We start from the raw sequence: 10,344 nt of genomic DNA, 5'->3' as shown, positions 1-10,344 counted from the left end.
TCTTCACAGAATTTCCTGAACTTGGCATTGTCGAATTGTTTGCCAATGTTCGAAACGATGGCTTGGGGGATTCCAAATCAACACACGATTGACTGCCAAATGAACCTGGAAGTGTTTCGCTCAGTAATTGTAATAAGGGGTTCTACTTCCACCTATTTGGTGAAGTAGTCAATGGAAACCACAACGAACTTGGTTTGGCCCCTACCAGTGGGCAGAGGACCGACTAAGTTGATGCCCCACTTAGCGAAGTGGTAGGGATTGCTAAGTGTAATCAGTTTTGTTAGTAGAGCATGGAGGATATTGGCAAAACATTGGCATTTATCACACTTAAATTCGCTGGCATCTTGATTGAGAGTAGGCCAAAAGTAGCCAATGCAGAGGATTTTATGGACTATAGATCTTCCACCCGAATGATTACCACAAATGCCCTCGTGGACTTCTCTCATCACGTAGGTTGCTTGAGCAGGACTGAGACACCTGAGAAATGGGCGTGAGAATCCCCGTTTGTACAGTAGGCTGCTGATAAGAGTGTAATTAGACGATCAGGCTCTGACTTTGGCGACCTGTTATTTATCGTCTGGCAACTCCCCTCGTGTCAAAAATGGAATGATGTCTTGAGCCCATGGGATAGGTTCGTTCTAGAGGAAGTGGACCTCCTATGGGTTTAGCGAAGTAGCTGGATGGGTCAGGTATTTAATACAGATGCCATGACTAAAGTCTGACTGGTCGGTCGAGGCTAATTGAGCCATTTCGTCCGCCTTCGAGTTTTTTGACCTACGGATGTGTCTGATTTGGAAAGTATTGAAGAGGCGGACAAGAGGAAGGGCAATGTCCCTGTATGCTCGCATCATCTCTTCCTTTGCGTCGAACTCCCCAGCAATCTGTCAGACAATCAATTGGGAATCACTGAGTACTTGGATATGGTTTACACCAATGTTTCTAGCTAGTCGAAGACTTGCTATCAAGGCCTCATTATTGCTTGTGTCGAATAGGAAACAGAGGGCACACTTGAAGTACTCACCCTCTGGGGTGGTGAGGATTAATCCGGCTCCACTACCCTCTTTGCGGGATAAACCATCAACACTAAGGGTCCAGGAGTGGGGTACTTCTGTATCAGTGGTGAAGTGTGCTGGCGAAGGAGGGGACGTTCGGAGTGAGATTGGTGAATTCTAAGATAAAATCGGCGACAGCCTGGCCTTTGATCGCTGTTCGAGATCGGTAAGAGATTTCCAATTGACTTAGCTCAATGGACCATTGCATAAGTCTGTCTGACGATTCTGCTTGTTGCATGACCTTTTTCAGAGGCTGGTCAGTGACAACTACTATGGAATGAGCTTGGAAATAAGGTCGGAGGCATCTGAAGGCTATGACTAAGGCGATGGCCATTTTTTTCCAACAGAGGGTAGTTCTGTTCTGGCCCCCTGAGAGCGCGGCTAATGTAATAGACTGGACATTGTACTAAGCCGTCTTCTCTGATGAGGGCAGCACTGACCGCAGTGTTTAAAACAGCTAAGTTGAGGAAGAGGGTTTTGTCTGGCAAGGCTTGAGAGAGGAGGGGAGGGTTGACCATGCACTGCTTCAGTTGTTGAAAAGCCTCCTCGGATTTAGTGCTCCATTCGAACGCCTATTGGAGGACTTTAAAAAATGAAAGACACTTGTGAGTTACCCGGGAAATAAAGCGGTTGAGGGTGACAACTCTGCCCGTGAGCCGTTGAACCTTTTTAACCATTTTGGGAGACCGCATTTCTATCAGGGCCTTGATCTTTTCGGGGTTAGCCTTAATGCCCCATTAGCTGACCATAAAGCCCAAGAACTTCCCAGATCCCATGTTGAAGGCGTACTTCTCCAGATTCAGCTTCATCTGGTATTTGCATAAGGTTTCGAAGGTCTCTCGCAGGTCTACCAAGCGATTCGAGGAGAGTTTACTCTTGACTAGCATGTTATTGACGTAGACTTCCATGTTCCGACTTATCTGGTGTTGAAAGACGGCATTAACCAGGCGTTGGTAAGTTGCTCTGGCATTTTTCAAGCCAAATGGCATAACATGATAGTGATAAGTTCCTTTGTCTGTGATGAATGAGGTGTGTTCCTGGTCAGTCGAGTCCATCATGATTTGGTTGTAGCCGGAGAAGGCATCCATGAAGGTAAGCATCTGATGTCCTGCAGTTGCGTCGACCAACAGATCTTTCCGAGGGAAGGGATAACTATCTTTGGGACAAGCCCGATTGAGGTCGGAATAATTGACATAGAGTCGTCAATTGCCATTATTCTTGCGGACCAAGACCACGTTGGACAACAACCTGGGGTAGTCCACGTTTTTGATGAATTATGCCTTCAGTAGTTTGTCCACCTCGATGGAGATGAGGGTACTACGTTCTGGGTGTAAAATACACTGTCTCTGGTGGAAAGGTCAGAAATGGGGCTCGATACTGAGACGATGAGTAATGAAAGAGGGATCGATACCTGGCATGTCTGTATGGGTCCAAGCGAAGACATCGTTATGCTCAGCCAAGAAAGCCGTGAGATCAACCTTGGCTTGAGAGGATAGTTGGATACCAATCCTGTCTGTTTTGGCTAAATCAGTAGGATCGATATGCACTTCGACAAGTTCCTTCACTGGTTCCCCTCTGACTAACTCTTCCTCGTCTCTGACGTCAAGACCTTTGATGATCATAGCCTCCTTCATTTTAACCTCCTTTAAAAAAACAACGTAGCACTCTCTTGCCATCGTCTGCTCGCCCCTCCTTGTGCCGACCCCAAGGTCGGTCAAAAATTTCATGGCTAGATGGTATGTGGAGGTGACAACTTGGAAAGGGTTGAGAGCCGTGCGTTCAAGGATGATGTTATAAGCAGAAGGATAGTCGACGACGAGGAAAGTCAGTAATTTGGTTGTCTACCGTGGATATTCACCGACGGCAATGGGAAGATTGATGGAGCCTATGGAGGTCACCCGATTGCCGGTGAAGCCGACTAGCGGGGTTTGGAGAGGGGACAACTTTTCTTTTCTGACCTTGAGTTGGCGATAGGCGTTCAGGAAGATGATGTTTGAGGAGCTGTCGTTGTCGACAAACCCCCGTCTAACTTTGTAGTTAGATAGGAGAGTGGAGATGACGAGGGGGTCGTCGTCGGGGTAACGAATGCCTGCGCAGTCGGCCTCTGTAAAGGTGATAGGTTCAGACCATTGCTTAGGGTGTTTGAAGGGGCGACCCAATGTCGTTACTTCCTTGTCGAAGCCTTATCTGATTGTTCTGAGTTCGGCTCACTGAGTTGAAACAAGAGGGCCCTCCGCATGCGAGTCCGCCAGCGATGACTCTAATCTCTTCGACCGGGGGGACGGGATTACCTAGTGCCCGGGGTTGTGGTGGGAGCAGATCATTGTCTTGCCTAGGTTATGTAGGTTGTCGGGGGGATAATGTCGGCGGTGTTCCCTCGACGAGTAGGTCTTCTGCCGTTGCTGGGGACGAGCTGCCGTGAACCGATTGAGGCGCCCTTGGCGTATCAAATCCTCTACCTGGTTTTTAAGGTTAACACATTCCTCAGTATTGTAGCCGTGGTCTTGATGGAAGCGGCAGTACTTGGATTGATCTCGCCGGTTGGAGGGAGATCGTGATGGTTGGGGCCATTTCAGGTTGTAAGCTCGTTGACTTTGGTTCAAGACTTATTCCATGGGGGAATTGAGAGGGGTGTATCGTTCGAACTGACTAGGTGGTCGGGTAAGTGCCGGTCGGTCGGCTTGAGCAAGTCGAACAGTATATTGAGGGGGTTGATGTGTATATTAGAAGGATCTAGTTTCGGGTTCTTTTCTTTTGTCCTTAGGGGGTGGATTTTTAGGTGTGAAATCTTGGCGGGTTGCCAAAGAATCTTCGGTATTCATGTATTTTTGGGCATTGGAAATGAGGGTGGCCATGGAAGTCGGGGGGTTTTTAGAAAGGGAGAAAAAAAAATCAGATGGTCATAATCCGACCATGAAGGCTGTAAGGATGACCTTGTCATCGTTTTTCGCCACATGTAGGACCTCGGTATTGAAACGAGTGACAAAGCTGCGTAGTGACTCCCTTTCCGTCTACTGGATATTAAGTAGTTGAGTTACTGGGCGTCACTGACGCTGTGCACCAATGAAATGGCTCAAGAAGAATCACTTAGATGTTGAAAAGTAGAGACAGAGTCCGGTAGTAGCTGACTAAACCATAGTCGAGCCGACCCCTAAAACGTTAGGGGGAAAGTCCGACACATGATCTCGTCAGGGGAAGCATAGAGGATCATGAGGGTCCTGTAGGTCTCCAAATGGTCGATCGGATCGGTTGTGCTGTCGAAGGTGTCGATCGAGGGCATTTTGACCTTGGGATGTAGGGGTTTGTCCTTGATAAAGGTGACAAATAGGGAATTGGCTGTTGTGGAGGGTTTGTTCTGTATGTTCTGCATAGCTCCCTGAAGCTGAAGTTTCATGGCTCGAAGTTCTGCGTCCCAAATAGGAACACTGTCCCCTCCAAAGTGCAGTGGGGGCTGAACACTACTTGAATTAATGGGTGTAAGCCCCGAGGTGGTGGGTTCATGTCTTGGGGTGGGGCTTGTAAACCCTCTAGGTTGGAAAGGTAGGCTTGTTGGAAAGGATGGCTCTGGGCCTGTTCTCAATTGGGAAGGATATCTTGTGGTGGTGGAGGAGGTATAAGGAGATTTCGCTGGAGTAAAGCGTTGATCAAGGCCTGGTTTTGTTCGGCCAAGCAGTTGATGTTATTGGTAAGCTCTGTGAAATACTAAGGTGGGTTGTTTGGGTTGGGAGGGTCGGCTTGGGGGTCGACGATATTGTGTTGAGAAACCATGGATCTCGTTGTAACCATCCACCTCGGTGGAAGGTAAGGAGAAGCTATTAGGAACGAGTCTTCGGCAACAATAAGCACAACTGTTAACTGGAGTGGTGTTTCCACAGACGGTGCCAACTGATGATGTTGCTGAACCAATGGGGGGCGAGTCCAGTCGACCCACGTTTCCTATACTTTTCACTGGTCTTTGAGCTCGCTGGTGTGCCTGCAAAAATGTCCAACGGGAAATGGGAGTCCCCCAGCGGACCCTCAGACGATCAAGTTAGAAAAGAGGGAATTGACTATGTAAAGAGAGAGTATGAGAGAGAGAAGAAGAATGGAGAGCTTAAACCTTTGATGTGTCTTGGAAGCCTCCTTATATCCTTTGTCCATCATTTTCTTGTCCACTCCGACCTGTCATGTTGGTTGAAAGTCTATAATCTAGCTTGCATTGTTCACAATAAGGCTGCCTATTCCGACGTGAAGAGATTATCGCATTTAATGCTGTAGGAGCCTCATTAATGACTGATGTGTGGTGCAATAACTCTACAGGATCTTTGTCTGCTTACGTGGTTGGTTCCCTGCTTGACAAGTGTTTAGATGTCATTGGTTCCTAGTTCAACATTAGGTTCTCAAGGGTGTTAGGCTTTAGTACTTAAATCGTGAATTAGGCTCTAAGTGGTGGGCCAAAACCTCTTGTGGGCCCACCGATGTCAATATTCAACACGTAAATAATATCTAGAATTACATAATAATATTTTAGAAATTACATTTCACCTTATGAGATTTTTAATTTCATAACAAATAACCCTATAAATTATCAAGTCAATTAATAGATTTTAATGATGTTAAAAATATATTTTAATTAATAATTTAGATAATTTTATTATTGTATATGAGAGCAATTACGAATTTTATGTTTTCAGTTAATTTTATTAAATAAAAAATTATAATAAGAATGTATTTGTAATTTTTCAAATTATAAAGAATAATCGGTACTTTAAGACTATGTTTGGCATAAGTTTTTTTGGCTATTTTAGTTACAAAAAGACAAAATAAACTAAAAAGTCAATAAAACAAAATATTATATCTAAAACTATAATCATTTTTTTTCTCTTATAAAAGTTAAAAAAATTAAAAAATTAATTCTAAATAAGATTTTTTAATCTTAAATTAAAATAAAATAAAATAAATTAAAAAATTACCTCATATCTCAAACGAAAGTTTATTAAATTTATTTATTATTATTTTTTTTCAACACAGAAATACCAAGAGGCTACAAAATAGAATCAGAAAACAAGAAGTCTGAGAGGCCCTAGGAGGATTTTTCGCCGAATCCAACGGAACTCGTTCCTTGAGGTGAGAAGTTGCAAGCGAGTGCGCAGCACGATGAGTCCATGAGGAGGACAGGTTATAGGCTCATTCGGAATCCATGTGGTCCGTGTGGCAAATGTTCCCACTGGGCAGCAATTAACGAGAAATTATTCACTAATTAGGGGTGTTTGTAATAATCTAAATAAGTATATTTTTTAATTTTTTATAAAATATAAGTTGGGCTTGAAATAATGTGATAAAGAGGTGACGTAACTTAAATAAGATGATATGACTTAAATAGGATAATGACTTTTTGACTTTTTTATGATACTTCAAACAAGGCCTTAGTATTATTGGTTCAAATAATGAGTTTCACTATTTATGTACAATAATATTATATGCACTAATTAGTGTATTAATTATATACCAATTGATAATGTGACATAATTTAAGAAATTTTTGGTATTTGTAATATAATTAATAAGTAGTGTCGACAATAATGTCATAACTAATACTGGTACACTAGTTAGTGTACTAATTGGTGCATGTAACACCACCAATTTAGAGATATTTGTCCCCATGCAGTAGTCTGCCAGCTCACAAGCCCGCCTACATGCACCGAGAGACGCTAGGGGTCCACACTCGGTACTCCGGAGAGTCGGCTTTGATACCAGTTGTAACGCCCCAACTATTCACATGTCACCAATATTGTTTACTTTGGGCCATACCCGCAGGGATTTGTTCTTCCCAATGGGTCACCCATTCCAAAATCACTGCAGCCTAAGCACGCTTAACTGGGGAGTTTTGGTAGGGATTTCACCATCCGGAAAAGCCCTCGATGCTATATAAGGGTCTAGGTTTTTACTTTTATAACTCAGGAACTCCCCCTTCATTCCTGATGTGGGACACCGGGACCTTACAAACCTGGCAATTTCGTGTTCACATACACATCGTAAAACCCGTATAGATTTGAAGATCTTTATAAAAATACTCTGCAACCATCTATCATACCCGTTTTCTATTTCATATATATATATATATTACATGAGTTGGGAATATTAGCGTGATCGTACTATTTTTTAAATAAAATTTTCGACCACTTTTCAATGGATAGTTCTAGTCCACACTCCAACCCATATCCACTAAGGTCAAACTTCAGGTCAAAATGGTTGCTAGATGTGCTTATGTCGTCAAACACCATGCATTCGATTGAAGAAGTTGTATTGGCGTCAAGCTAACCCAAGAAGCGGACAGGTATGGAGAAGTTTAAGGAAATGAGGCACCCAATGTACAAAGGGGTTTGAAGAAGGAATTGAAAAAAATGGGTTTGTGCGAGCCCAACAAGAAGTTGAGAATATGGCTTGAGATATACCCAACTCTTAAGGTGGTCGCTAGGGCCCATGATGTCACCACCCCGGCTTTTAGAGGCTAGTCGATGACATGTTTGAACTTTGAGGACTCTCTCTAACGCTTGCCAGTGCCTACCTCAAAAGACGCCAAGGACATTAAGAGAGCAGCTGAGGCGACGATTAAGGCACTTCGATCGAGAGAATGTTACAGTGATCACTGTTCCTACTTTGAGGGAAAATCGAACAAGTAGCCGATTTGGGCCTTGGAAAATTAGTTGAGAAAAAGGCCCCGAAAAATGTTAACCATTACATTTGTTCATAAAAAAAAAAGATCCACAGAAAGAAATCAAAAAATGTGATTGAGCTGGTGAATTATTTGATGAATGGTTGTTTATCAGGTGTATAAATTGTGTATAATATATGCAAGAAATGGTTTTGAAAAAACAGATTTTTTCTTAACTTTTGTCTAATTTTTAGGTGGGACCCATGCGCCAAAGTTGGCAGGTCTAAGTGGTAACATGTTCTATGTCGCGTTGTGATTCACATAGCATATTTGGTTGCTCAAAATTATTATCGGGTGAATGAAAAATTAAAGCCAAAGTGAACTCTATAGAAATGAAATTTTTGGTGGAAATTCCTTAAGGTTTGAATTAAAGACTTGTCCCACGTTGGTTTAGTAGGAAAACTTTTATGGGTTTATAAGACTTGATTTTGCAATTTGGGGAGGGCCCCAAGGGGGACCCCAAGTTTGTAGAAGGAAGAGGTTATGGGCTAGACCCATTGGACCAAAAAATAAACACACACGGGCGGGCGAACGGGGTGGGATGGGCCTGAGCTTGGGCGTGGGTGCGTGGTGTGAGGTTGGGCTTATCTGGCCCAATACTTATCTTTTTGGGTGAAAAACATTACATTTGAATTTTATTTTTATTATTTCTTTGGAAATAAAATATGTCCGTTTTTATTTCAAATTTTTGGTGGAAATAAAATTCAAATTTTGTTTTGCACCTCTTCAAAATTTCTGTACAATTCCATATCTGTCCAAACAGATCCAAATTTGTTCAAATTCAAACCCAAAATAGTTTTTTATCTGTTTGAAATTCAAACCAGATCTGTCTGAACAGGTACCATACCTGTTGGATTCAAACTGAACAGCCACTATTTTCATCTATAAACAGGCAATCCCTCAATTGATTTTTTCATTCAATTTTCGTTATTCTTTGCTGCCATTAATCTCTACATTTTGCTGCGTTAATTTTCTGTGAAAAAAAGTGTATACACAAAGTATGTTCGTTGTGCGAATAATTTGTAGGGCTGCTATTATTCGCTGTTGATCATTTTATCCTAGGAGATAGACGTCCGCAATCTAAAAGCACCGCGAAAAGAACGAATCTATCTTAAGGACATAATGTTAAACACTGGACTTCATCAAAAATTTGTTTTCGACAAATTAATAAAATAAGTAATTAATTTACTTTTCTGTTTTATTATTTTTTTCAGATTTTGATTTTGTTTTTGTAACAAAATAAAAATCTATGTTTATTTATTTATTTTATATTCTGGTTTGATTTTTGTAATCAATCAGTCTCTCTCATTTCTTTATTTCTTCTGTTTGTTGTTAAATATACAAATATTATTTATTCTTAATACAGTGAAAATTGTCCAACAATATACTGTTGACTATAATGATTAAATTTCACCTTTAGTCAATTATATCACATGAAAATTTAAATGAATTTTGTTGATAAATTTAATTTATCAAGCTTGATTAGTAACTTTACAATTAAAAATGTAAGAATGTTGATCTTTTAAGTAATACTTTGTACATTTTTTGGGGGCACTACTCTCACTCATATTATTTTGGTACTTTATAAACTTTCTGGTCTAAAATAAATAAATTTACTATAAACTTTGTTACATGTTTAAATAAAATTTTAATAGTTATGGAATTAAACTTTTTTGTGAGCAATGTGAAATATAAGGAAAAAAATATATATATTTATTTAATTTTTAACATATATATAAAAAAACATGGTTAAAAAATCGGTACATATTACGAGCTTACTTTGAGAAATTTTTTTTTCCACATATATAAAGGTCTCATATTAAATATCTGCTTCGGATTCCCAAAAAGCTAGAGCCGGCCAGAGTGATCATGAAATGAGAGAAGAGAACATGAAGGTTGTCTCTGATGGAAGTTGTAGCAGTGATAGGAAGGGTTGTGATGGTGGTGGTGAAAGTGAAAGAACCACCGTGCATTTGAAGAAGTTGGTGGCTGATGTGGCGTGCATGGATGAGGAATCTATTTTTGACATGGGAAATTGCTTTGGAGCTCTAAAAATGTAGCTCTAAACTGATATTAAATTGTCTTTTTCTTTCCTTTATTTTGTCTTTTTCTGGGTTTTTTTTTTAAAAAAAAAAAAAGAAATTGCCAGTTCAATAGAGCTGTTAGAGCAGCTCTACTAGAGCTCTCAACCACTGCCGTTTTGACATGCATGGATTGCTTGCTAGCACGGCAGAAAAGCCATTGCTCTCGCCACCACCTTGCTGAGGTGGCAGTTTCAGCTGGGATGTGGTAAATGATGCTGGGTGTCACTGTGGAGTCACTCAATTTAGGAAAAAAGATAAGGGTGATGTACCAATAAATCCTAAATTAATAATTTATACACTGTTTAGTCTTAAAAGTTTTTTCATAGACTGAAAGGTCCCATTATAATGTTTCAAACATCAGATTAATGTTTCGAACATTAGATTTCGAACATCAGATTAATGTTTCGAACATTAAATTTCGAACATCAGATTAATGTTTCAAACATTAGATTGATGTGCAAATGGGACTAAATGGAGCATAAGAAAACTTTTAGGACTAAATGGTTCAACTTTTC

Source organism: Camellia sinensis, chromosome 11 (genome assembly GCF_055761805.1).
Source record: "Camellia sinensis isolate YWXY chromosome 11, ASM5576180v1, whole genome shotgun sequence".
NCBI lineage: Eukaryota > Viridiplantae > Streptophyta > Magnoliopsida > Ericales > Theaceae > Camellia > Camellia sinensis.
The sequence above is the reverse complement of the archived record's forward strand: the minus strand, read 5'-3'. Positions refer to the sequence as shown.